The sequence below is a fragment of the Narcine bancroftii genome, chromosome 10 (genome assembly GCF_036971445.1).
Source record: "Narcine bancroftii isolate sNarBan1 chromosome 10, sNarBan1.hap1, whole genome shotgun sequence".
Taxonomy (NCBI): domain Eukaryota; kingdom Metazoa; phylum Chordata; class Chondrichthyes; order Torpediniformes; family Narcinidae; genus Narcine; species Narcine bancroftii.
Genome location: NC_091478.1, coordinates 44,110,721 through 44,138,521, shown reverse-complemented (window position 1 = coordinate 44,138,521; position 27,801 = coordinate 44,110,721). Strand labels below are relative to the sequence as shown.

At 46.9% G+C, this 27,801-nt stretch overlaps 1 protein-coding gene, 1 long non-coding RNA gene and 1 pseudogene across 19 annotated transcripts in view; 2 read left to right on the top strand and 1 right to left on the bottom strand.

The window, feature by feature from the left end:
* The window catches only part of LOC138744504 (catenin alpha-3-like), a 1,801,283-nt gene that overhangs the window by 792,132 nt on the left and 981,350 nt on the right, over positions 1-27,801 (top strand). The window lies entirely within an intron of this gene.
* On the bottom strand, positions 1,498-27,801 carry LOC138743938 (uncharacterized). Of its 3 annotated transcripts, XR_011345125.1 has the most exons (5): positions 27,717-27,801; positions 10,126-10,269; positions 4,978-5,228; positions 3,699-3,766; positions 1,498-3,596 (listed from the first exon to the last, which is right to left on the bottom strand). It is a non-coding gene; the product is annotated as an uncharacterized lncRNA (long non-coding RNA). The 3 variants fall into 3 exon arrangements; XR_011345124.1 differs by lacking the exon at positions 1,498-3,596 and having other exon boundaries at positions 3,698-3,766; XR_011345123.1 differs by lacking the exon at positions 1,498-3,596 and having other exon boundaries at positions 3,698-3,763.
* Positions 19,773-20,181, top strand: LOC138743937 (large ribosomal subunit protein uL14 pseudogene; annotated as a pseudogene).

Below are 27,801 nucleotides of genomic sequence, written 5' to 3'. Positions count from 1 at the left end.
CAGGCCCAGCATGTGTGGGTCCTTTGACTGTAAGTCGCCCTCAGTCTGCAGCCTGTGTAGGACCTTCAGCTGCTTCAGTGTATACTTGAAGGAGGTTTCAAAACTGAGGATCAAGCTTAAATCGTGAGGTCAAAAAGGGCAAAGGAGAGAGCTTTGGCACTTAACATTGGGATCATTCCAAGAGATTTTATGTACCAAGAGGGGAAAAGGGGTAACCAGAGGGGAAAAAACGAGGCCCTCAGGAATCAATGCTGTCAACTCTGTGTGGAGCCACAGGAGATGGGCTATGAGTACTGTGGAGGAAGGCATGATGACTGGGGATCTTGGGGCAGTCGATGGCAGGGTCTTGAAATCCATCTTGAAATTACAGATGAGGTCCTGATGTGCAGGTCCAGGTGGTCAAATAGCCTGGACCTGGTCAGATATATTTGATGACACTGATGGAAGCTAGAGTGGATTGTGCAGGTGGCCGAGCTGAGATCTATCAGTTGACGTTAAGTACAGGTGAGATGCCGGAAGGCTGCAGGGTAGCAAGTCTTGTCCCTCCATTAAGAAGGGATGTCAGGCCAGTGACCCTAACATCTGTAGTCAGTAATTCTTTTAAATTTTAATTTTAAAAAAGATTTAGTCATAGCAGGGCAATAGGCCATTTTGGCTCATGAGTCCGTGCCACTCAATTTACACCCCATTAACCTAGTCCTCTGGTACATTTTGAACGATGGGAGGAAACCAGAGACCCCGGTGAAAACCCACACAGATGTAATGAGAATGTACAAACTCATTACAGACAGCGTGAGATTCGAACCCCGGTCATGATCGCTGGCGCTGTAAAGGTGTTGCACTAACCGCTACGTCAACTGTGCCGCCAATTCTGAGGGAGAAAATGTACAGTCACTGAGATGGATAAGTACGGATTGGAAGAAGAAAGCAGGGTTTTGTAAGTATGACATGTCGCATGAATTTGAACGAGTTGTCGAAGATGTGACCAAGAAATTTGACAAGGCCAGAGCGGTTGACATTGTCTTATGGATTTCTGCAAGGCATTCAATAAAGTTCCACATTATAGGCTATTCTAAAAGATGAGATCGCATAAGATCCAGTAGAAGGTGGCTAAATAGATGGAAAATTAGTTTCAGGGAATAAATCAGAGTAATAAAGAATAATCTCACTGACTGGTGTGTTGTGATGAGTGCCTCAGGGTTCGGTGCTGGGCCTATTGCTGTCGTCCATATCTATGGCATGAGCTAAAGTTTGTGAATGATAAATAAACTATCTGCCATTGTAGATATTGAAGACAGTTGCCAAAAATTACAGCAGAACCTTAATCGTTTGGGCAGATGGATGGAGGAATTTAATACAGAGAAACGAGAGATATTACATTTTTGGAAGTTTAACGTGATCTATGCAGTGAATGGTAGGGATCCAGGGAGTGTTGTGAGCAGAGTGATACAGGAGTTCAGGTACATAGAACCTTGAAAGTAGCATCGTCAAATCACCTTTATTTATCATTCATACCATGCTCACATGGTAAAGATGAGATAGCATTTCTCCAGGACCATGGAGCTTATTTACATAAATGTAAGTTAGAATAGTTAAACACGTTAAAATATTAAGATGTATACAGTAGAAGTCCACAGTATCCTATCCACATATGTTCTGGGAGTTCAGAAGACTGACGGCTTGTAGAAAAATAAACTGTCACCCTATCTGGATAGAAGGAGCCAAATGCTGCAGTACCTCCTACTGGATGGCAGAACAGTTTATGTGAAGGGTGTGTGAAGCCCTTCACAATGTTCATTGCCTTTCACCTGCATCGAGTGCTGTAAGTGTCCTTCATGGTAGGAAGAAAGTCTCTGATGCTCTTTTCCGCTGGCTTCACCATCCTCTGCAGGTTCTTGTGGTCCGAGGTGGTACAGCTTCCAAACCAGGCACAGGATGCTCTCGATACATCCTCTGTAGAATGAAGTGAGGATGGAGGGTGGGAGATGAACTTTCCTCAGCCTTTGCAAGAAGTAGAGGTGCTGCTGGGCTTTGGCTATGGAGCTTGTGTTAAGGGACCTGGTGAGATACTTTGCAAGGAACTTGATAGTCTTGACGGAAATGGTGCGGAAAAGATTAATGACAATGTTACCAGGATTTGTGGGTTTGAGCTAAAGGAAGCTATTGAGCAGGCTGGGAATGTATTCTTTGCAGCACCGAAGGATGCGGGTGATAGCACTGAGGAGTACAAAATCATGAGGAATAGATCTTATAAACGCACAGAGCCTTTTGCCCAGAGTAAAGAATCAAGAACCGCAGGACATAAGTTTAAGAGCCTGAGGAGTAACATTTTACAGCGTGTGGTCAGTGGCAGATTAATTACTACCGAGCTCCTAGGCTAAGTTTAAGTAAGGCCACTCTGACCTTGCCCCACTGCCCCACCCTTCGTTGAATAGAATAAAGTGATGTAAAATAACTTGTATTAGGTATCTCCAAAATGGTTGATATCGACCCCTGGGCAGTCGATGGGACTATCCAAGGGGTTGAAAAATGCCAGGGGGTCAAAGGGGGTTGATAAATGCTGTGGGTCGATTGAACTTATGGGGTTGAAAGAATTGTAGAACCCGATGTCCCCATTCCTGCCGGGAGTCCAAGGTCCCCACTCCTGCTGGGAGCCCAAGGTCAATACTCCTGCTGGGTTCCTGAGGTCCTGGCTCCTGGGGGAAGCCCGACATCACCACTCCTGCCAGGAGCCCAAAGTTCCCACTCCTGCAGGACCTCCTGGCTCCCTAGGCTTAAGCGTACTGAGCCTAATGTTAATCTGCCACTGAGGGTGGTGAGTGTATAGAACAAGCTGACAGAGGAAGTGGTGGAGACACGTACTATTGCAATGTTTAAGAAACATTTGGATATATACATGGATAGGATAGTTTAGAGGTATAAGGGGCAAAAGACAGGCAGGCTGAACTAATTGGTTGGGGAATTTGGGCTGAAGGGCCTGTCTCCACACTCCATCATCACTTCTTCTTACTTTAGATTAAATAAAGGGCCCCAACCCAGTGTTGACTGACCATTTCTGCCCATGGACGCTGCTGGACTTGTTGTGTTCCTCCAGCAGCTCACGGATTAGCCAAATGTATTATACTGACATTGCTATATAGTGCATTAACTGTGACTGATGGGGATAAATTTCTAGGCTTGTCTTTGGATTTCTACCCAACTTGACGCAGGAATCAAAAGCCGCGTTGGAGGAAAGCATTCACTAGAAGTCCATGGTGGCCATTTTCTGAGGTCACAGAATAAGGTTTGAGATGCACTCTACACTTTCGGTGGAAATGACGCAGGATGCCAAAGTGTGAGTTGTGACAAGTGAATGTTCGATGAATGCAGAAGGGAGTAGTGGTGAAATAATGATGAAAATCTCTGCAGGATCCATGAGCAACCATCAAATTTCCAGTGTTCATTGCCAGTTAATGAATTGTTGAAAAATGGAGATAGTTAAATAGAATCAATGAAACACCCCTCAGCAGTAGATTGCAAAGGAACAATGCTCTGCAGACAGATTATTTGGTGGATTATATCTTCCTGCTCCAACTGTGGATGTATTTAATGTTTTCCTGTATGTAATGATATTTTCAACAATTTAACAGCTGAGGCGGTCCATACAAAGAAAAACCTTCACCACAATCCCTCTTTACAGGGAGACAATAGATTATCACCTGTTCCAAAGATGTCAGGGTCTCCAGTGTCCTACGGAAGGGTCATACTGGTTCCTAAGGAATGACTGCTAATTCAATAGAACAGAACAAACATGAAACAGGTTAACAGATGGGATATGGATTGTCTGGTCAAGCAGTAAACAGCAACATGTCTCTGTGTCAATTATATTATCTCCCAGTTTCCTTTGGCTTTTTATCCAACCACGCCTCTTGCTGAGCGAATCTGGAGTGACCTCTACAGGGCACAAGCTAGGGCAGAGTTGATGTGGAGATCCATCTGTGGCCATGCAGTGGGACCCCCCCCCCCCCCACCTTCCAGGTCCAAAGGAACAACCAAAGCCGATACAGTTTGGTGCCAGAGCATCGCAGGAGTTGCCAAGCTGGTGCTGGGTGGAGCAGTCAGCCGCCTTCAGGACTCCGTCTCCAGATTTTTCCTTGGGGTTTACTCCCAGAGCCTTTCCCATGTGCAGGTGCAGCCACAAGGCAGTGAAGGTTTGAAATTGGAGATTTTCCTCTCCCAGATGAGTCACCATCCATGGTTAATGAGCCCCACCTTCCCAGAGCAACTGTGTTCAAGGCGCCAGTGGCCTGCCTTTTCCACTTCTCCCGTCAGTGAGAACATCTCCGCTGGGCATAAGGACTGTGCCACATGTGAAGGCCAGGAGTTGGACAGTTGTCAGAGGCTGTTTGAAACGCATGCCATGAAGAGCATTTGTGTGGTCATGGGAGCTCATCCCCAACCACCCTTTAGCTATGACAACCTTTCTCTATATCAACCTGCCACTGCCTCCTGCCCCTTTCCCTCTTCTCCACCAGAGCCTCCTGAACAGGGTCTGGAAACATTGCTGTTAGTTTTCTGGCCCAAAGCAACACAGATCGGTTTTTGGGAAAGGAAAAAGTATGACTTGAATCTACGGCGCCTCTCCCATTGAAGACATGGAGCCACTTGCAATATTCTGCCCAATGCTGATGTGTGCAACCAATGGGCATTCTGGTCCTACATACTGTCACAAGACTTTGAACACCATAAACAGTACGCTTCATACAGTTGGTGGTTGTGGGATGCTGGAAGTGGGAAGCGGGGGAGGGAGTTAATCTCACAGCATGATTCCTGTGGTCAGATTCAGTGATTATTTTTTTTAACCCCTGCAGGATATTTATTTATTGTAAAATTCCAATTAATGATTCAATCTAACGATATTGCTTACATTTTTTTTCTTTTTAATGCTCTAAAAGAAATCTCTGTGAAATACTGTTAAAAAGAGAAAAAAATACTAACTTCAACAATAGCTTCGAGAATATCTTTTTTACAAAAGCCGTCGGTCCCAGGTAAATGAGTGCTGCCTTGTACCTTACTGGTAAGGCACCTGTTTTGTCCTGCGTGGATCTCCTTTAATTCCTCGCTTTTTTCCACGCACCTCGCCACCAAACTCTTGTTATTCAGCCCCGCTGCAGTGACTGCAGTAGTTTCTTGTTGCTATCCACTGACCCCCCTTCTTTGAGAACGCTGTGGCTCCAACCTGCACAAATCTATGAGACACTCGTCAGTGGAGAGAAATGGGCAGTCAACATTTTGAGTTGAGATAGTTTATTGAGACTATACCAGCAAGGTAGGATGGCAAGTATAAAATTGAAGGTGGGATACTGCAAAAATTAAACTGGGATAGAAAGAGAGGAGATAATTAGGAGGGTGGAGGTGGGGGGTGGGGAAGGAATGGAAGCAGGTGGAACTGATGCAGGGTGGGACTTGCCTCATGCAGTTGGGTTTTAAGTTACTTAGGGAGAAGATATGTCCCTCTAGGATGTGCCTCAATCTGGAAATGGAAGGGTTGAGAACAGCTGTGTTGGGTGTAGTAGTAGTTAGGGGAAGTGAAATGACTGGCAACCCAGCATTCTAGCTCGATCCTGAGGGCAGAGAACCAGTTGCCCAACCTGCGTTTCAGTGCCACCGATGTGAAGGAGGTAACCAGGTTACTGAAGTACAGTGTCATAAATGGGAACTGTGGCCCCGTGTAAAGAATCTCTACCTATCTTCACCAAAAAAATTACTTGCCTCAATTGGTGATGCCCATATCTAACAGGGGCTACTCATGTTATTTTAACAGTTATACTAGTGAAGTTTGGCGAGGCTAGTCCACCACTCATTTTGGATCTCCCGGAGTTTGCGCTGAAGATGGCTGCATGCGCGACGGAAGGCTTGTTTCTTCTCTGGACAGGACGGCTTTGTAAGGTGAGCCTGGTGGGCAGCTCGCTTCTTTGCCAGCAGCTCCTGGATTTCCTGGCTGTTTTCGTCAAACCAGTCCTTGTTTTTCCTGGAGGAGAAGCCCAGTACCTCTTCAGTGGATTGCAGTATGGTAGTCTTCAACTGATCCCAGAGGGTTTCAGGGGACGGGTCCGTGAGGCGGATTGCATCGTCGAGCTTTGCTTTGAGGTTTGCCTGGAAGTTTCTTCTCGCTTCGTCTGACTGCAGGTTTCCAACATTGAACCTCTTTCTGGGGGCTTTATTGTTCCTGGGCTTTGGTTTGAAGTGAAGGTTGAGCTTGCAGCGAACCAGCCGGTGGTCAGTGTGGCATTCCGCGCTAGGCATGACCCTGGTGTGGAGCACATCTCGTTTGTCACTTTCTCGCACCAGGATGTAGTCCAGGAGGTGCCAGTGTTTGGATCGGGGATGCATCCAGGTGGTCTTAAGGCTGTCCCTCTGCTGAAAAAGGGTGTTTGTAATGACAAGCCGCTGTTCTGCGCAGAGCTCCAACAGGAGGCGCCCATTGTCGTTGCACTTGCCGACGCCATGCTTGCCCAGGATTCCTGGCCAGGTTTCTGAGTCTTTGCCGACACGAGCGTTGAAGTCGCCCAGGATGACAACCTTGTCGGCTGTAGGGGTGCGTTGGATGAGGTTGCGCAGGTCGGTGTAGAACTTGTCCTTTTCTGCTGGTTCCGCCTGGAGGGTTGGAGCATAGACACTGATGAGGGTGATGTGACGCTTGTTCTGAAGGGGGAGTCGCATGGACATGATTCGGTCCGAGAGGCCTGTCGGAAGGTTTTCGAGTTTGGAGGCAATGAAGCTCTTGACCATGAAGCCTACACCAGATAGGCGTCGTTCATCCGAAGGCTTGCCAGACCAGTAGAGTGTGTAGCCCGCGCCGCGTTCTTGGAGGCTGCCTACATCTGCCAGGCGGACTTCACTGAGAGCGGCTATGTCGATATCAAGTCTGAGGAGTTCATGTGCAATGAGGGCAGACCGACATTCAGGTCGGTGGCTGTCAGCCTTGTCTAGCATGGTTCTGATGTTCCAGCATGCTAGCTTGAGTTTGTGAGCATCTTTTGAGGGGGAAGGCGTGGAGGGAGAGGACGTGGAGGGGAAGGACGTGGAGGGGGAGGACGTGGAGGGGGAGGACGTGGAGGGGGAGGACGTGGAGGGGGAGGACGTGGAGGGGGAGGACGTGGAGGGGGAGGACGTGGAGGGGGAGGACGTGGAGGGGGAGGACGTGGAGGGGGAGGACGTGGACCTGTCCTCGGGACTGCGCAAAGGAGCTTTTAGGTGGAGTGCAGTGCGCGCAGTACTGGCCCCACCCTTTACACCCATGGTTCGTGTGCCGTGGCCAAGCAAGCTGGGACGTGGCAGCGAGGTCCTTGGGTCGTAGGTTTTATATCGGAGTGGCCTTCTCCTATGCAGGTTTCTTACCCGGGCTGGAGGGGCCTGCCTCCCCTCCTAGGTCAGCTCAGCGCGGACATTGGCGACTTCAGGGGTTTCTATGAGGCTCTAAAGGCTGTGTACGGCCCCTCACCCCAAGTCCAAAGCCCGCTGCGCAGCTCAGACGGCAAAGTCCTCCTCAGCGACAAGATCTCCATCCTCAACCGATGGTCAGAACACTTTCAATCTCTTTTCAGTGCCAACCGCTCAGTCCAAGATTCCGCCCTGCTCCAGCTCCCTCAACAGCCCCTAAGGCTAGAGCTGGATGAGGTTCCCACCCTGGATGAGACATATAAGGCAATCGAACAACTGAAAAGTGGCAAAGCAGCAGGTATGGATGGAATCCCCCCAGAAGTCTGGAAGGCTGGCGGCAAAACTCTGCATGCCAAACTGCATGAGTTTTTCAAGCTTTGTTGGGACCAAGGTAAACTGCCTCAGGATCTTCGTGATGCCACCATCATCACCCTGTACAAAAACAAAGGCGAGAAATCAGACTGCTCAAACTACAGGGGAATCACGTTGCTCTCCATTGCAGGCAAAATCTTCGCTAGGATTCTACTAAATAGAATAATACCTAGTGTCGCCGAGAATATTCTCCCAGAATCACAGTGCGGCTTTCGCGCAAACAGAGGAACTACTGACATGGTCTTTGCCCTCAGACAGCTCCAAGAAAAATGCAGAGAACAAAACAAAGGACTCTACATCACCTTTGTTGACCTCACCAAAGCCTTCGACACCGTGAGCAGGAAAGGGCTTTGGCAAATACTAGAGCGCATCGGATGTCCCCCAAAGTTCCTCAACATGATTATCCAACTACACGAAAACCAACAAGGTCGGGTCAGATACAGCAATGAGCTCTCTGAACCCTTCTCCATTAACAATGGCGTGAAGCAAGGCTGTGTTCTGGCACCAACCCTCTTTTCAATCTTCTTCAGCATGATGCTGAACCAAGCCATGAAAGACCCCAACAATGAAGACGCTGTTTACATCCGGTACCGCACGGATGGCAGTCTCTTCAATCTGAGGCGCCTGCAAGCTCACACCAAGACACAAGAAAAACTTGTCCGTGAACTACTCTTTGCAGACGATGCCGCTTTAGTTGCCCATTCAGAGCCAGCTCTTCAGCGCTTGACGTCCTGCTTTGCGGAAACTGCCAAAATGTTTGGCCTGGAAGTCAGCCTGAAGAAAACTGAGGTCCTCCATCAGCCAGCTCCCCACCATGATTACCAGCCCCCCCACATCTCCATCGGGCACACAAAACTCAAAACGGTCAACCAGTTTACCTATCTCGGCTGCACCATTTCATCAGATGCAAGGATCGACAATGAGATAGACAACAGACTCGCCAAGGCAAATAGCGCCTTTGGAAGACTACACAAAAGAGTCTGGAAAAACAACCAACTGAAAAACCTCACAAAGATAAGCGTATACAGAGCCGTTGTCATACCCACACTCCTGTTCGGCTCCGAATCATGGGTCCTCTACCGGCACCACCTACGGCTCCTAGAACGCTTCCACCAGCGTTGTCTCCGCTCCATCCTCAACATCCATTGGAGCGCTTACATCCCTAACGTCGAAGTACTCGAGATGGCAGAGGTCGACAGCATCGAGTCCACGCTGCTGAAGATCCAGCTGCGCTGGATGGGTCACGTCTCCAGAATGGAGGACCATCGCCTTCCCAAGATCGTGTTATATGGCGAGCTCTCCACTGGCCACCGTGACAGAGGTGCACCAAAGAAAAGGTACAAGGACTGCCTAAAGAAATCTCTTGGTGCCTGCCACATTGACCACCGCCAGTGGGCTGATATCGCCTCAAACCGTGCATCTTGGCACCTCACAGTTTGGCGGGCAGCAACCTCCTTTGAAGAAGACCGCAGAGCCTACCTCACTGACAAAAGGCAAAGGAGGAAAAAGCCAACACCCAACCCCAACCCACCAATTTTCCCCTGCAACCGCTGCAATCGTGTCTGCCTGTCCCGCATCGGACTTGTCAGCCACAAACGAGCCTGCAGCTGACGTGGACTTTTTACCCCCTCCATAAATCTTCGTCCGCGAAGCCAAGCCAAAGAAAAAGTGAAGTATTGTGAAACTTCACAAAAGTTGATAAACAAATGATCCTTCTTCAGGCAGGAAGGAAGAAAATGGTGAAATGAGCTTAATTGTAAATGTCAAGTTTTGGAATCCAGTTGAGGCTGGGAAATCAACACTACTCTTTTTTAACATTTAAAAACAATCTAAACAGTAACAGAACTGTCCGGCTTATGAGCCCGTGCCACCAAATTACAACCAATTATACTACAGACCCCATTGGAAGGGTGGAGGAAGCTGGAGCACCTGAAGGAAACCCACACTGACACGGGGTGAATATGCAAACTCCTTCAGACAGCGCCGGCTTCTAACCTGGGTATTTGGTGCTGTACTCTATGCTAACCTTGCTGCCATCGAAGTAAGTTATTCAACATCTCCTTGAGTGCTGTGCCTGAGATTGTGGTAACCATGGGATTTTTAAGTTTTGGCTGATTTTTAAACTTATCTGAATTGATCTTGATCAATGATAAGATGGAGTTTAATTCAGGTGTTAGATTTTGGTAAGTCAAACCTAAGCGGGATGTGCCCAGCATATGGTAGAGCTCTGGTGAATGTTGTTGAACAGAGAGACAGGGTATAGAGACCGGGAAGGTGATGAAGGTGTCTGATACAATAGTTTATTTATTTATATAGGACATTTAAACTCACATTGACCTGTGTCCTGGTCTTCAGGTGGGTGTATTTTGCTTGGCAGAGTTGTTTTATATCGTCTTCCATTTAGGAGTTCTGCCATGGACTTAATATCAGCCCTTAAAGGTGTTGCTTGTAATGATAGAAGAGCAAGGTCTGGGTCTGTAGAGATCATAAATTACATCTTAAGATAAGCAGTTGTTTAAAGTGCAGTATATAATGGGTACCCGAGGTTCAGAATTGTACAGACACATCGTAACAATCAACAATCACTTCAAAACACTTGTGAATAAAAATACAACTTCTGTGGAGTGTCTCAAAGTTCCAGCTAAGGCATACATAACAAGGAGTGCAGTTGACACAGATTTTATTGAATTGGCTGCTCTCTTTTATGTGGTGAGGCAGACCCTGGCTATCATGTAACCAATGGGCATAACCCGTGCCCCTTCAGGTTCTGATTGGTGGGATTGGCCCGTTTTGCTGCAGTGTCATTGACAGGCATGGTTTGTACTGCCCTGGGTGCCGATTGGCCCATTCATGATCTGGTGATTGGCTGGCAGAGCCCGTTTTGCAGTGGCCAATGGGAAACAGGCAGCTGACACCTCATGCAGCCCACTGGATTGCCATGTTCGAACAGCGTCTTCTGTGTCCTGGTCTTCTGGAGGGTATATTTGGCTTGGCAGAGTTGTTTTATCTCTCCTTCCATTTAGGAGTTCTGCCGGGGATTTCATATCAGCCCTTAAAGGTGTTGCTCGTAATAATAGGAGAGCTAGGTCTGGATCTTCTTTTGTTTTGCGACACTCATAGTGGTATCGTGTGCGTTTCACAGTTTGTACTTGTCTTTCAATGAACCCATGACCTTTGGGGTAGTATGGGGATGATGTAATGATGACAAAACCCATACTCTGCAGCCAGCTTTCTGAATTCTTGTGACATGAACTGTCTTCCAATGTCACATATTACTTGCTCAGGTATTCCTTGTGCTCTCATTTCTGAGGTGATAGTTGATGCTTTCAGGTCTTTCACCCTTTTTATGAATGGTAACTTAGAGTAGTAACAGGCTACTATTAAATACCATGATTTTTAGTGAACAAGTCTGCTCCCTCTGTGTGCCATCGCCTGGCAGATACCTCTGTGGAAATTATTTCCTCTTTTGTGTGTTTCTTTTGATGCTTTTACAGATCTTCTTCATCTGGATCTCATAATTGACAGAGATCAATTGCAACTCCTGGCAGCTATCCAGACCTAGAATTGCTGGTACGTCTGCATCTACCACATAGACTTTACAGAGGATGTTCTTTCCCTTTTGGTAGCCATTTATCTTAACTTTCCATAGCTGCTTGATCATGGGTCCACCATAGGCCGTAATATGACATTTGCTGTTTCCAATGCACCGTAGTTTGGATACCCTTTTATTATGTTCTCTGGGAACATCAGGTGGTAGAGTCTGAGTGGAAGGATGTTGCTTTGTGATCCAATATCCAGCTTCACCTTTAGGTTAAGTATCATAAGCTTGTTCTGGATTGGCCTCTGTATTTGGATCCTTGTGGGCAACTTGTTTCCTTCTTTCATCTCACCCAACATATCGTGAAGGTGTATGGATTCCATGTCCAGTATCTGGGTGTCGGAGACCTCATTGTTGTTTCCTTTTATGTGGTGGATCTTCTTCTTGTCTTTTTTCTTCATTGGTATTACTGTTTTCTTCATATCTGACTTGCACATCTTCACCCAGTAGTTTGCTTTACCACAAGCTCTACATTCAGAACTGTATGCAGGCCATTTATTTTGGTCATCGAAGGGGTGCTGTCTGCTGGACTTCCTGCAGGTCTTGGGGGTTTGTACTTTTCTAATTGTATTTTTTTATAGCATCAACCCTTCCTTCTCTTTGCTGTTGGTGGGTCTGCATAGATAGGGATTTCATTTGTGTCCTCATCGCTTCAAAGGCTCTGGCTGTGTCTATATCTTCGGCCAACTTGAAGCTATCCTTTCCTATAAGAGACTTTTACACTTCGGGATTGGCATTCCCCCATATTAGTTGATCAGCTAATCTTTCCTCTATATCCTTAAAACTGCATTTTGCAGTAACAATTTTTATTCTAGTGAGGAAGTCATCAACAGTTTTATCAGTCTCTTGCATTAAGCCATGAAATTCATAGCATTTAATTCTATAATTAGACCTGGGTTCAAGATGAGAAGCAAACTGCAAATATCTGCTCTGGATCATTTTTCTCCACCTCTGTAAGCTCCCAGCTATTAAATAAGTCAAGGCCTCGCTCCCCTGCCCAGAGAAGTAGAAAACTGACCTTCTCCTCTGCTGTTGCATTTCTAAAAATGCTTTTGAAAGCTAAATTGCACTTCTGCTGAAACTTTTTAAATGATTCAACAATGTCTTCAGCCTCCCTGTCCATCACTGGGTGAACTGCTGTTGCTCCAGCCATTTTTTTTTCAGTAATGTTTATTTCTCATCTTCCCTTTGTATTTCAGCGACTTACAATCAATTGTGTGGCTTCATTCTTGTTTTTGTATACCGCCGCCACCATGTTATGTCTCTGAGTTACTTGGGAGGCTTCTTAAATAATTTAGAGATGCAAGATTCAAATAACAAAAGAGACTTTACTTACTGATGCCTTCCACCATCTCAGGAAACTGCTCTCTCTCTCTATCTCTCTCTCTCACACACACACACACACACACACACACACACACACACACACACACACACACACACACACACACACACACACACACACAAATATATATACCCCACAGGGAGCACTAATTTTACTACAGTGAGAATGGTGTATTCTTATGCGGTTACAAAATAGTTCACATCATCTGGACTATATAACAGAATTTTTTTTGTTTATTATGCTGAACCTAATTGATGTTAAAGGAAAAAAAACTTAAAACATAATGGCACTGTCAAAGTTATTATCCAATACTTGATGTTTGATGGTTTAAGATCAAAGTAACAATCCACAGACTTTATTAATGTAGGGCATTTCAATAAAATAAATCTGGCTCATTATCACCAATGTAAATATATTAATAATTGCAAATTGGGATTAAGTTCCAAATCCAGGAAAACAAATATGTCAAATAGGGGTGTTTTCAACTGCCTCTCCTCATTGAGGGAGCAGACTAATGAATTAAAGTCTGCTTAGTGAACAGCTCAATAATGTGACTCTACAGCAAATAGCTGCATTTAAATGTACTACAATGGGCCTTTGATCTTGGATTTTCTTCCAGAACTGGTCAGATAATTTTGTACTTTTAACGCCCCATCGATTTAAACATAAGAAATTAACAGTGATATCACCAATGACCACAGGATTTTAAACTTGGCAGTTATTATTGCTGATCCTCAGTGAGAATCAAACAAAACGATCAAATCACTCTATTTGTAAATGTCTCCCCGGCCAAACATGTCAAATCATTCTTTTATTGGCTGCACAGTAAATTATTTTTAATTTACCCCACAGAACTGTGGATTAATTCAACACAGTTAATGCTAACGGATGACTGAAATAATCATTTAGCAACATTCTTTTACCAGCTATACTCTGTAATGTCTACAAACTGGGTCATTACTAATTGACCACAGTCCTGTTAGCCATATTATTGGCACACAAAGTGGCCAATCTGTACATGGTTAAATAATGTTACCAATATACACTGTGTGGTGCGCTGTTAGCCAGAATCAGATACACACAAGGTAAAGACTGAACAACAGGCTTTAATCCATAAAAACCTCCACAGAGCCAAGCTGGCTGTGGCTGTAGCAACTCAGTGTGAGGCCTCGGGAGGCCGGTGCAGGCTTATATCCCAGAGGGTGATTGACACCCAACTGGGTGGGGCTTGATCCTTTCAGGCTGACTGATTGACAGCCGGCCAGATGTTGTCCTGTCCCTTTACACTCCTGCAGGTTCAGATGTTGCCCTCTGCAGTAGGCCGGTGGTGTACCACCACATTCACCCCCTTCTTTAAAATTGCACAGTAAATTATTTTTAATTTACCCCACAGAACTGTGGATTAATTCAACACCGTTAATGCTAACGGATGACTGAAGTAATCATTAAAGAGTGGTGGGGGGGGGGGGGAAAGTAATAAGGAATCGCACCCACTATGTACATACAATATTTACAGGTTGAGACGATTCGGCAGCCGCCAGGGTCTCTGTGACCATCATAGGACTGGCTCCTGGTCACTGGTCAGAGGGGAAGTGGGGGAGCTGGTGGCAGGGGTGTGTGTGGCTTGCGTGCGGCCACATGGAGGGGTGGCCGGGGGGGTCAGGGTTGACATATGCAGGTGATATTGGATGGGTGGGCGGGCGGGTTCATCTCCTAAGGTTGAAGCGGGCCCCTGGTGGTAAAGGAGGCCCTGCATGCTCCATAGCTGCCTGGGGATGGGAATGTATACCGGGTCAGCGTTGTCCTGGGTTGGAGAGTGGCATGGTGTGGTGGGTGCTCCTGCTGGTGCCAGGTTCCTGGTTGAGACAGTGTCCTCCTTGCCACTGGCGAACCTAATGTAAGCATAGTTATGGGTTGCATGAAGGAGGAAGACCTGCTCTACCAGGACTTTGGCCTAGTGTGTCTGTACATGCTTACACAGAAGCACCAGTCCCAGGGACGTGAACCATGCTGGGAGTGACATTCCAGTCGCCGACCTCCTGGGGAATGAGAATAGATGTTCATGAGGTGTCTCGTTGGTAGCTGTGCATAGCAGTGACCGAATGGCATGGAGCACCTTGGGCAGGGCGTCCTGCCAGAATTCAATGACCCACCCTTTTGACTTGAGAGCCAGGAGAACTGCCTTCCAGATCACCCCATTCTCGCGTTCCACTTGCCCGTTGCCTCTTGGGTTATAGCTTATCATGTGACTGGTCGCGATACCCCTCGCCATCAGGTACTGGCGCAGCTCGTTGCTCATGAAACTAGACCCCCAGTCACCGTGGATGAAGGCGGGGTAGCCAAACATGGTGAAGATCTGCCCCAAGGCCCTGATGACAGTGGCTGTGGAGGTGTCCAGACAAGGGATGGTGAAAGGGAAATGTGAATACTCATCTACTACCATGAGGAAGTAGATATTTCGGTTCATGGAAGGCAGGGGCCCTTTGAAGTCTATGCCAAGACGCTCGAAAGCCCGAGTAGCCTTTACAACTTGGGCCTGGGGGGGTTGGATGAAGTAAGGTTTACACTCTGCATGGACCCGACAGGCCTCGGACATGTCCCTGATGTCCCTGATGGTGTATGGCAGATTTCGGGACTTAACAAAATGGTAAAAACGTGTGACGCCCAGATGGCAGCTGGACTCATGCAATGCCTGCAACCTGTCATCATGCATAGACATGCAGGTGCGAGAGAGGGCAGCAGGGGAGTCGTTAAACTTCCTGGGGCAGTACTGGGATGTCATAGCTGTAGGTTGCCAGCTCGACTCTCCAGCGCAGGATCTTGTCATTCTTTATCTTTGTGGGTAGTGTTAAACATGAACGCCATGGCCGGCTGGTCCATGAGGAGCGTGAATCTCCTGCCGACCAGGTAGTGGCGCCAGTGGTGAACCGCTTCCACAATCGCCTGGGCCTCCTTTTCAATGGCGGAGTGCCCTAGCTCATAGCCGTGGAGGGTCCTAGAAAAGAAGGCGACGGAGCGCCCCCCCTTGGTTGAGGGTAGCAGCGAGGGCCATCTCGGAGGCATCGCTCTCCACCTGGAAGGGGGAGTCCTCATCCACAGCCTGCATCATGGCATCTACAAAGTCTTGCCTGATGCAGGTGAAGGCTGCCTGCGGCTCAGGTGGGAGGGGAAAAGTTGTGGCTTGGGCCAATGGGCGGACCTTGTCCGAGAAGTGAGGGACCCACTGCGTAATAACAGGCCCAGGTACCTGCGGAGGGCCTTTAGCGTGGGGGAGGGGTAACTCCATTAATGGGCGCATCTTTCTGGATCTAGGCCGACAACTCCATGGGCCACGATGTTCCCAAGGATGGCAAGGCGGGTGGCTGAACACACACTTCTCCTTGTTGTAAGTGAGGTTCAGCTCCGCGGTTGTCTGGAGGAATTTTTCCAGGTTAGCATCGTGGTCCTGCTGGTCACGGCCACAGATAGTGACATTATCCAGATATAGAAATGTTGCCTTCAGCTTGTGCCAGTCTACCATGCGATCCATCTCCCGCTGGAAGATGGAGACCCTGTTCGTACCCCAAAAGGAACCCAGTAGAACTGGTACAGGCACCCATCCACCTCAAAGGCGGTGTAGGGCTTGTCCTTCTGGTGGATGGGGATTTTGTGATATGCCGACTTCAGGTCAATCGTGGAGAAAACCCGGTAGCGGGCAATCTCATTAACCATATTGGTGATCCTCAGCAGGGGGTAGGTATCCAGCTGGATGTAACAATTAATGGTCTGACTGTAATCCAAGATCATCCTTGGCTTACTTTCCCCTTTGACCACCAGGACTTGGGCTCTCCAAGGCTTGTTACTGGGCTCGATAACACCTTCTGCCAGGAATTGCCGCACCTCCGCCTTGATGAAGTCCCTGTCTGCAGCTCAATAGCACCTATTTCTGGTGCCGATCGTCTTGCAGTCTAGTGCAAGATGTGGGAAGAGCGCCGGTGGGGTGATGTGCAGTGTGGAGAGGCTGCAGGTTGGCCAGGGCTGGAGGGTGGGGCCCCCCGAAGGCAAGGGTAACTTTCTGCAGGTGGCACTGGAAATCCAGACCCAGGAGGAGTGGTGCGCAGAGTTTGGGCGTGACCAGGAGCCTGAATCCTGTGTAAGTCTCCCCTCCCATTGTTATATCGACCAAGCAGCGTCTGAGGGTACCAACAATTTTATCCGTGGTGGCGAGTGCAATCAAGCAGGTGGTGGGGTGGACCTTTAACCTTAGGGAGTGGGCTATACTTGGGTGAATGAAGCTCTCGGTGCTGCCACTATCCAACAGGAACTTTGTTACTTGCCTGTTGACTTGAACATCCATCATTGAGCACCCAAGATCATGGGGAATGTCTCTGGTCAGCATGATGGCAGCCAGGACGATCTCGGAGTCGGAGTCGTCACTATCTGGAGGGATGGCGAACGTCGGTAGGGCAGCCTGGTCACCGCCCGTGTTGACCATGTTGCCATCGGTCGGTGAGTGCGGTGTGCAGCAGTTGATGGCACACAGAGGCATGGGAAGCGTCGGTTGGGCGGCCTGGTCATCCCCCGTGTTGACCACGTCATTCTCAATGTCGTCGGGAGTCCTCCGTGTCGGGCACTACCTGACCAAGATGGCGGTGGCACATGGGGAGCTGCTGCATGGCTGGCCTCCTTCCCCAGCCGTGTCCGCTGCACCAGGGAAGTGACGTCATCACGGCCAGCAGCAGTGATGTCATTACGTCAGCTTGAAGTGAAGTCACCCCGTGAGCCGGAAGTGATCGCTGTAGTTCTCAGTGAGTGGTGAGGGTGAGGGCTGGTGCAGATGCTCGGGGCACACGCTGCGACGGTTGCTGGCGGGGCCGGATGTTGCACGGTCGAAGTCAGGGAAGATAGAAGTCGTTGTGGGGACAATGGCGCTGTCTGGCACGCGCACATTGTAGGGGGGAACGCGGGGGTGGTAGGGAGGCCATAGAGGGCCACTGAGCTGCCAGCAGGTTTAGAGAAGCACACATTTTCAAAGTGACCTTTCTTGCCGCATTGGGAACAATACAGGTTCCTAGCTGTGCAGTTTTGGCGTGATCGACATTCTGACCCACACCAGGACCCACAGTACTTACAGGGGTGTCAGACACCTGCTGTAGCGATGTTCTCCTCCCCAACTCGGCCTGGGGCTGCAGCTGCAATGTAAGAGGCCCATGAGGGAGCCTGGGGAAAACCGGAATTGAAGGCTTCGACGTGCAGGACTGCTGCTTCTAGGGTTTAGATGACTTCCACACTTCTGCTGGACGGCCCTCTACACCTACCCAGGGTTCAGCCAGACACGGTCGGGCCAACTCTCGCAAGTGTTCTAAGTAAGACTCAGCTGTCTCCCCGAGTTGCTGGGCTTGGGTGTTGAGGAGATACCTTGCACAGACCACATTCATGAGGGGCTTGTACAAGTTCTCAAGAGTTTCCATTGCGCTCTTGTATGTGGAGCAGCCTTTGGTTACCTGGAAGGCGCGGGGACCCAGCTTTGACCGGAGTAGGACCAACCTCTTCCAATCGGAGTCCAGGATGTCTCCCTCCTGTACCTCAATGATTGCCTTGACCGCTTGCTGCCAGATCTCAAAGTGTATTTGGGCTTCTGGGTGGCGTGGGTCGACCTCAAGGCTCCCTGCGCACAGGTGTTTTTCCATGGCAGCCGTGGGAAAATTTTGTGGATTAAATTGCGGTGCGCTGTTAGACAGAATCAGACACACACAAGGTAAAGACTGAACACAGGCTTTAATCCACAGAAACCTCCACAGAGCCAGGCTGGCTGTAGCTGCAGCAACTCAGTGTGAGGCCTCAGGAGGCTGGCACAGGCTTATATCCCGGAGGATGATTGACACCCAACCGGGCAGTGTTTTATCTATTCAGGCCGACTGATTGTCAGTCAGCCAGATGTTGTCCTGTCCCCTTACTCTCCTGCAGGTACAGGTTGCCCCCTGCAGTAGACCGGTAGTGTACCACCACACACTGAGATCACTAACAATTGTTTCCATTTATATGAATAATTATGAACCCTGTTTAACTTCAAATTCAGTTAAATAATAACTATTTCACATTAACACCATTTTCAGGTAATTGTTATTAGTGCTGAATATTGGATTGACTACACACGCGGTGAATTACATTTTGGTTGAGTTCTCTTTTAAATGCATGTTGTATAAATAATTATTGGCCCCAGTCATGTATTAACTAATTTGTGAATGAAATGTTGTCAGGCACATTAACCAATCATGAAGTTAATTATTATTAGCCTTGGTCCTCTATTAAATACACATTGTGTTAATTATCCATTCAGTATTTCTGGTTGAAGATCATTATGAAAGCTGTCTTCTAATTTCACTTAATTGTTGGACTCTGGCATTGTAGAGGAGAAAACCCTTTAAGTATTCAATTGACCGTAGCCCTTCCCAAAATGCAACAGGACAGCATTGGAACCAATCCTGCGTAATCTGCAAGGTTGGCACCATGTTGCCTCTAGTGCACCGTAGAGTCATACAGCACGAAACAGTGCAACTCATCCATGCCAAGGCATTCTGGACCCGTTCCTTTTGCCTGCATTTGGTCCCTATCTTTTGAAGCCTTTCCCAATCCATACACCTCTCCAAATGTGTTTTGATTATCATAAATGTACTTCTTTACAATTTTGTCTGGCAGCTCGTTTCAGATACCCTTTGAGTGAACAGTGCCCCCCTCCTCCCCAACTCACCAGTTCTCTCTTAAATCTTTCCTCTCTCATCTTAAGTTTATGCTCTTACGTTCGAGAAACTTTTCCCCCAGGGGATTAAAAGAAAAGCACAGTGAGCATTCATTTTACCCATACCATCATGATTTTATAAACCTCTGTAAGGTTACCCCTCAGCCGCCAAAGTTTGAATTTATTGTCAGAGTACCTACATACTCGAATAAAGATTCAAACCCTCCCAATAAGTTAAGACCAACCTCTCCTTATACTCAATATGTAACACCATTTCCACACTCCTCAATAAACCAGGACTCTTTCTTTGCGCCACAATGTCCAAGAAAGGATGTGGCGGGTCATCTGGAGCGAAATTTCGCATCTCCCTCGGCCTCCCTGTGGGGGCTGTAATCAACTGTGCTGATAATACGGGGGCTAAGAACTTGTACATCATCTCTGTCAAAGGGATCAAAGGGCAGTTGAACAGGCTACCAGCTGCTGGTGTTGGAGACATGGTTATGGCAACAGTGAAGAAAGGCAAACCAGAGTTCAGGAAAAAGGTGCATCCGGCAACGGAAAGCATATCGGAGAAAAGACGGCGTCTTCCTTTACTTCGAAGACAACGCAGGAGTGATAGTAAATAACAAAGGACAAATGAAAGGCTCTGTGATCACAGGCCCAGTTGCCAAGGAATGTGCAGACCTTTGGCCCAGGATTGGTTCCAATGCTGGGAGCATTGCATAAAGGGTTGTAACAATTTCCTGTTAATACATCTGTGCAATTAAATAAATTTTTACCTTGAAAAAAAAACAGGACTCCTTCCCTGGTTTCAGGGTAGTGGTAAGCTGAAGCTGAAGTTACTGATTGTGGTGAAATTCAATTCCACTGCTGATGGGAGCTCATAGTGGCTCTCAGATGCACCAACAAGCAGCTAGGTCTTTTCTCAGGATTAAGTTTTATTTGTCACGTTATACATTGTACAGTGAGAAGGGTTCTGGGGAATGCCAAATGTCCTTAGTCTTCCGCAAAAGTTACTGCCATTGGTGCACTTTCTTGACTTCTGCGTCGACATCCCAGATCAGGTTATTGGAGATATTTAATTTTAATTTTTAAAAACATTTTAAAAACTTAGACATGCAGCACGGTAACAGGCCATTTCGGCCCACCAAGCCCATGCTGCCCAATTTACACCCAATTAACCTACAGCCCCCAGTATGTTTTGAATGATGAGAGGAAACTAGAGCCCCTGGGGAAAACCCACGCAGACATGGTGAGAACGTACCAGCTCCTTACAGACAGTGCAGGATTCGACCCCTAGTCCCGATCATTGGCTGTGTAAGGGCTTGGCGCTAACCACTACGCCAATCGTGCCAGTCTAAGAATTTGAAGCTGTCTCATCTTTCCACTTCAGTGCCATTATTGTTGGTGTGACCTCTCCTGTTTGACGTAGTGTCAGAGGCACACTGCAAATTGCAGAATTTCTTTTCATGAAGATGGATTTTCTGTCAAAGGACAGTGCTGTGATGGCTCTTCCCGATACTGTTACAGAAGACGATGCATGCGGAACAAGTATTTTGATGAGGGTGAGGTCATACAGGCTTTGTTCCTGATAGCTGTTCGTTCACTGTCGACCCCATTCACAGTCTGCCAGCAGTGTCCTTCAGGATCACGCATGCTGGAAGGTCCCCCTTGCTCAGTACATGGCAATCATCAGTGCTCACTCACAGGTGCTGTTCAGTATGCCGAGATAACTGAATTGTCAGCTGAGAGAGGACAGTGGGAGGCCTTCAAGACAAGGTTGCCACATCCTTGCTTGATCTGATCCTATGTGGCTTCACAGGCCCTTGAGTCAAGGCAGACGTCACGCAGCAGCATTGCACTGCATCATGAAGCACACAGGTCCACTGATGGGGGCAGGAGCTGCCCAGATATTATGTGTAGACATTCTGTTCATTTGTTTTGCTCCTTACATTAGAAGCATTCCAAATGAAATTTTATTAACTCCAGCATTGTATTACATCTTGAGTTAAATATCAGTCCTGACAGGGCAGCAGAAATGTAACTGTTATTACAACAAAACATACCTAAATGTTGTTTACATATTAATAGCCTCAGTGGAGTGGCAACTGCCAATAGTATTAAATATATAACTCCTTTAAGCTCAAATAGCAGATCCCATCTTCCGATGATCGGGCAGTGAGAGAGAGGGGGAGAGGCTTTCAGCCACATGCTTTGTAATTCACTTGGAAGTGTTGCTGGTTCCACAGATGGAGCCAAACTAAATGAAGATTCAGCAGGTTTTAGGTAAATGAGTATGTAAATGTTTAAATTGTATGTGTTTGTAAATAAATGTATGTGCATGCTGCATCTTTGTATGTGTGTGTGTCTAGATCAGAATCAGAATTTATCGTCATGAACAAGTCATGAATTTGGTGTTTTGTGGCAGAATCATATTGCAAACATTCATACTATAACCATCTTGCAATATTACTAGAAAAACATAAAAAGAACAGTTCTTTGATTATTCAAGAATCTGATGGCAGCGGGGAAGAAGCTGTCCTTGTGCCGCTGAGTGCTCGTCTTTCGACTCCTGTACCTTTTCCCCGATGGTAGCAGACTGAAGGGGACATGGCCTGGGTGGTGAGGATCTTTGAGGACAGAGGCTGCTTTTTTTAAGGCACCACCTCATGTAGATGTCCTTGATGGAGTGAAGTCTGGTGCCTGTAATGTTGCAGGCTGAGTGAACAACCCTCTGGAGTTTATTCCTGTCCTGAGAGTTGGCACCTCCATACCAGGCAGTGATGCAACCAGCCAGAATGCTCTCCACGGTACACCTGTAGAAGTTTTCGGTGACATACCAAATCTCCTCAAACACCCCACAAAATAGAGCTGCTGGCGAGCCTTCTTTGTGATTGCATCAACATGGAGGCTCCAGGACAGATCCTGGGAGATGTTGACATTCAGGAATTTGAAATTCTTGTCCGTCTCCACTACTGAGCCCTCAAAGAGGACTGGATTGTGTTCCCCTGACTTCCTCCTGAAGTCCACAATCATCTCCTTGGTTTTGATGATGTTGACCAGAAAGTTGTTGCCATTACACCATTCAACGAGCTGATCTGTCTCCCTCCTGTTCGCTTCTTCAATAATGTTTGTGATTCAGCTGACAACTGTGGTGTCATTGGCAAACTTGCAGATAACATTGGAATTGTGCCTGGCCACACAGTCATGGGTGTACAATGAGTAGAGCAGTGGGCTAAGCACACATTCATAGGGTGTGCCTGTGTTGACAATCAGTGAGGAGGAGAAGTTGGTTCCAATTCGTACTGACTGTGGTCTTCCGATGAGAAAGTCAAGGATCCAGTTGCAGAAGGGGGTACAGAGGCTTAGAGTTTGTAGCTTCTTGACCAACACTGAGGGAATAATGGTGTTGAAGGCCCAGGTGGAGTTGATGAAGAGCAGCTGTGTGTATGAGTTGCTGTTTTCAGTGTGATCCAGAGCTGAATGGAGAGCCAGCGATATTGCATCTGCTGTGGAGCAATTGTCTTGATAGGAGAATTACAGTGGGTCCAGATCTTTGTTTAGGTAAGAGTTAATTCTGGCCATGACCAGCCTCTAGAAGCATTTCATCACAGTAGAAGTTAGTGCTGCTGAGCGATAGTCATTGAGGCAGCCCACACTACTCTTCTTGGGTATCAGGATGATTGATGCCTTTTTGAAGCATGCTTGAATCTTTGACCTTTGAACCTTTGGTTGACACAGATTTTCAGTACCCTTCCAGGTATGCAATCAAGGCTTCATGCCTTGCGAGGGTTCACCCACTTGAATGATGTTCTGAAATTCCCCTCAGAGATAGATATAAAAGGGTCTTTACCCTTTTTAGGGATCCTAATAGGCACCATTTGGTTCTTCTCAAAGTGGGTATAGAAGGTGTTCAGCTCATCAGTTAATGAGGCATCACAGTCATCTATAGTTTTCGCCTTTGCTTTGTAGGGTGCAATGGCTTGCACTCCCTGCCATAGCTGGTGTGTATCTGCCTTTGTCTCTAGCGTCCTCCGGAATTGCCACTTTGCTTCAGAGATGGCCTTCTGCAGGTCGTACCTGGACTTCTCGGCCTTAAATACTCTTGTTCTCATCCTCAGCAGGTGCTGAATTCTCTGATTCATCCAGGACTTCTGGTTGGGGTACACTGAGTATGTGTACACGGTCACACGCATCCACGCAGATCTTGATGAAATTGGTGACATCTGTTGTATATTCATTCAAGTCTGTAGTTTAATTCTTGAATACGTTCCAGTCCACCAATTCAAAGTAGTCCTGCAGATGCTCCTCCACCTCCCTCGACCATACATTTGCCTTCTTCACCACTAGTGCTGTGGTCTTCAGTCTCTACTTGTACACCGGGAGTAGAAGTACAGCCAGATGATCAGACTTGCCGAAAGGCGGTCGTGGCATGGCTCGGAATGAGTTCTTAGTTGTGGTGTAACAGCGGTTGAGTGTGTTGGCTCCCCTGGTCTCGCATGTGACATGTTAGTGGTAGTTTTTCGGAGTCTTCTTCAGGTTGGCCTGATTGAAGCCCCCTACAATGATCAGGAAGGCATCAGGATGTGCTGTTCCATTGCTGTTATTTACAGTGCTCAGTCCCTCCAGTACCAGCCTGACATTAGCCTGGGGAGGAATGTAGACTGTGACCAGGATGATGACGTTGAACTCCCTCAGCAGGTAGAATGGGTGACACTTGATCATCATTCTGTTTTACCCTTAAATTGCCCTCTGCTCCCTTTATAAAGACACTCACCAAAGCTGGTTCCTGACACTCACAGCTCTCCCGAGTCTGAAGCTCATGGTTGATTAGAGATAGTCAATATGGCTTTGTGCATGGGAGGTGACATCTAACTAATTAGTTAGCAAATTTGCAGATGACACTTAGATTGGGGATGTAGTGGACATTGAGAAAGGCTCTCAAAGCTTGCTGTAGGATCTCAACCAACTGGAAAATTGGGATGCAAAGTGTCAGATGAAATTTAATGCAGACAAGTGTGAGGTGTACTCTGGGAGGTCAAACCGCGGTAAGAATTGCACAGTGGAGAACTATGGATTGTGGCAGATCAGAGAAGTACAGTACATTCCTTGAAAGTGTCATCACAGGTAGACTGGGTCTTAAGGAGAGCTTTTGGCACTTTGGCTTTTATAAATCAAATTATGAGTACAGGAGTTGGGATGATATGTTGATGTTATGCAAGACATTGACCTTTGCAGAGGTCAAATTTAGAGTACTGTGTGCAATTGTGATCAGCTCTCTACAGGAAAGATATCAATAAGATTGAAAAAGTGCAGAGAAAATTTACAACGATATTTGTTGGGGCTTGCGGAGCTGAGTTACAGCGAAAGGTTGAATAGATTCTCTGGGAAAATGCAGGGGTCCATGTCATTGCACAGACAGGAACCGAGATGCTTCAACACCAGCTTCTCAAAACCATCACTCTGGATGTGAGTGCCGCTGGTCAGTAGTCATTATGCCATTTTACCTCTCTCCTCTCGGGCGCTGGTACAATGGAGGCCTGCTTGGGCACCACATTTCTGTTGGAGGGAGGTGTTGAAGATATCTGTGAATACGTTGGCCAGTTTGTCAGCACAAGTTTTCAGTACTTGGCCGGGTAATCTGACCAAACAGCTGCTTTCCTTGGAGTCATTATTCTGAAGGCGGCCAATATCTTCAGATATTGACAGTACAGGATCTTCGGGGGACGGAGGTGTGCAGAGGTTCTTCCATGTTCTAGTGATCAAATCAGGTGTAGAAGGCATTGATCTCATCTGGGAATGAAGCTCTGGTGTCTCCTATTTCACCGGATTTGGTTATGTAGCAGGTTATGTCAATTAGCCCCAGCTACAGCTGTCGGGTATCCTTTGTTGCTTCCATTCTCTTTTGGAATCTCCACTGGCTAAATGCTGCTATTATGGATGTGTCTTTATACATTATTTTGCACAAAAATTTAAAAGAAGAAGATGGACAAGGAGGTTGATTGTATTTACACGTTAGCCTCTTGATAAGAGGAGGATCTATCACACACATCTGCAGTGACAGTCCCTTAATTCCTAAAGGAGTCAGTACCCAGTCAAAACCAGACTGGGACATCACTTCAGTCAGTGGAGGTGAGATTTTCACCATGTGCTCCTTTTAATCAGTCAGGACACCTCTGCAAATCCTCCAGCTGGATGGCTAAATGTCATGGATAATCCTGCCAATTATTGTACCTTCCACTGGAAAACATTAAAGTGGCTGCACATTTGTTTGGATTCTGCGTTGTAAGGTATGGACTCTTAAGGGCTTGCTGGAGAAGAGGAGGGAATGTTCTCCTTGCTCCTCACAACGAAGTGGTGGGATATGTGGTCAGAAATGGTCTCAGCCTCCAGCCTGTACTCAGCCTTCCTTTGAAAGAGCCAGCGCCTTGTGACAAGCGTGCTTCAGGTGAGAGTATGGCTCAGTCATTAGATCTGCCTCAATACACAACTGCTTTGGTTTAGTTTCATTTCTTAGAAAATCTTAACCCCACTCACACGGTTGAGAATACAAACTGGCAGTTCTGACCAAACCACGTGTCCATTTTTTCTAACTGCCCTTTCCTGACATCTTTGCAAAGGGGTGTAAGAAGCCAGAGATCCGAATTATAAAAGTTTCATTGCAGTCCTGATTTTATGGATGTAATGGGGACTGATCTGCTTCCAACAATTGTTTGAAGGTACATGGGCACTTCTTTTGTGAGACCCCATGTGGTGCGGTGGGATGTGCATCCTGGACATGCAAAGGTTGGACAGACCATTATGTTGAACCCAGAATAAGACAATATGACTTCATTAGATTTCAGATTTATTGTCAAAGCACACACATGACATCACATACCACCCTGAAATTCTTTTTCTAGGGGCGAGGCAGAATTGCCACTTATTGGTAATGCAAGAAAAGGTACATAGCGAATACATATAAAGAAATGTAAATAGATAACGAATGTGAACAAATTATCATCTGATTATATAAGTACATCCAGACAAAACAGCTTTCTTTGGTCATTGGTATAAAAACATGCAAGCATACATACAGACATAACAAATGATACAGACACACATGTATGTGTGTATATATACACACACACATATATTTATATACATTTGTATATCTATTATGTATAAACAAAATACATAATAGATATAAAAATAATGATGTTTTTATAAATTAGGAGCAGAATTAGGCCATTCATTCATTCAGTCTGCTGTGTGCCATTATGGCTGAATGGCTCTCCTTTTCAACCTCATTTGCCTGCCTTCTCCCCATAACCCTTGATCCCCATCATCTTAAATATACACAATGACTTGGCCTTTACACCTGTCTGTGACAACAAATTCCATTGATTCACCACCCTCTGGCCCAGTGGTTCTAAACCTTTTTCATTCCACTAACATACCACTTTAAGTATTCCCTATGTTAGAGTTCTGTGTTGTGTATTGACCTATGTGGTTTAATGTTAAAAAGTGACAGTTTGCCTTTGAGAGAGCCAAGGTGAAGGTGGACTGCTGAGAGAATGAGAGATGGACTGGGCATGTGCAGATATAACCATATAACCATATCTTTGGCTTGGCTTCGCGGACGAAGATTTATGGAGGGGGTAAAAAAGTCCACGTCAGCTGCAGGCTCGTTTGTGGCTGACCAGTCCGATGCGGGACAGGCAGACACGATTGCAGCGGTTGCAAGGGAAAATTGGTTGGTTGGGGTTGGGTGTTGGGTTTTTCCTCCTTTGCCTTTTGTCAGTGAGGTGGGCTCTGCGGTCTTCTTCAAAGGAGGCTGCTGCCCGCCAAACTGTGAGGCGCCAAGATGCACGGTTTGAGGCGTTATCAGCCCACTGGCGGTGGTCAATGTGGCAGGCACCAAGAGATTTCTTTAGGCAGTCCTTGTACCTTTTCTTTGGTGCACCTCTGTCATGGTGGATCATATAACAATTACAGTATGGAAACAGGCCATCTTGGCCCTTCTAGTCCATCCCAATTTAAGTGATCTCCTCTAGTCCCACTTACCTGCACCCTGCCCATAACCCTCCAATTCCCCTCACATCCATGAACCTACCCAACTTTTTCTTAAATAACAAAATTGACCCTGCTGCAACCAGCTCTTCTGGAAGGTCATCCCACTCAGCCACCACTCTCTGAGTGAAGAAGCTCTCTCTCATGCTACTTCTAAACTTTTGCCCCCTAACCCTTAACTCATGACCCCTCATTACAAACTCACTTACCCTCAAGGGGAAGAGCATGATCTAAAAATTTCTGGACTTGGAAGACTGGGTGGTGCTGTGGAGTGGAAGGAGGCCCAAAACATGA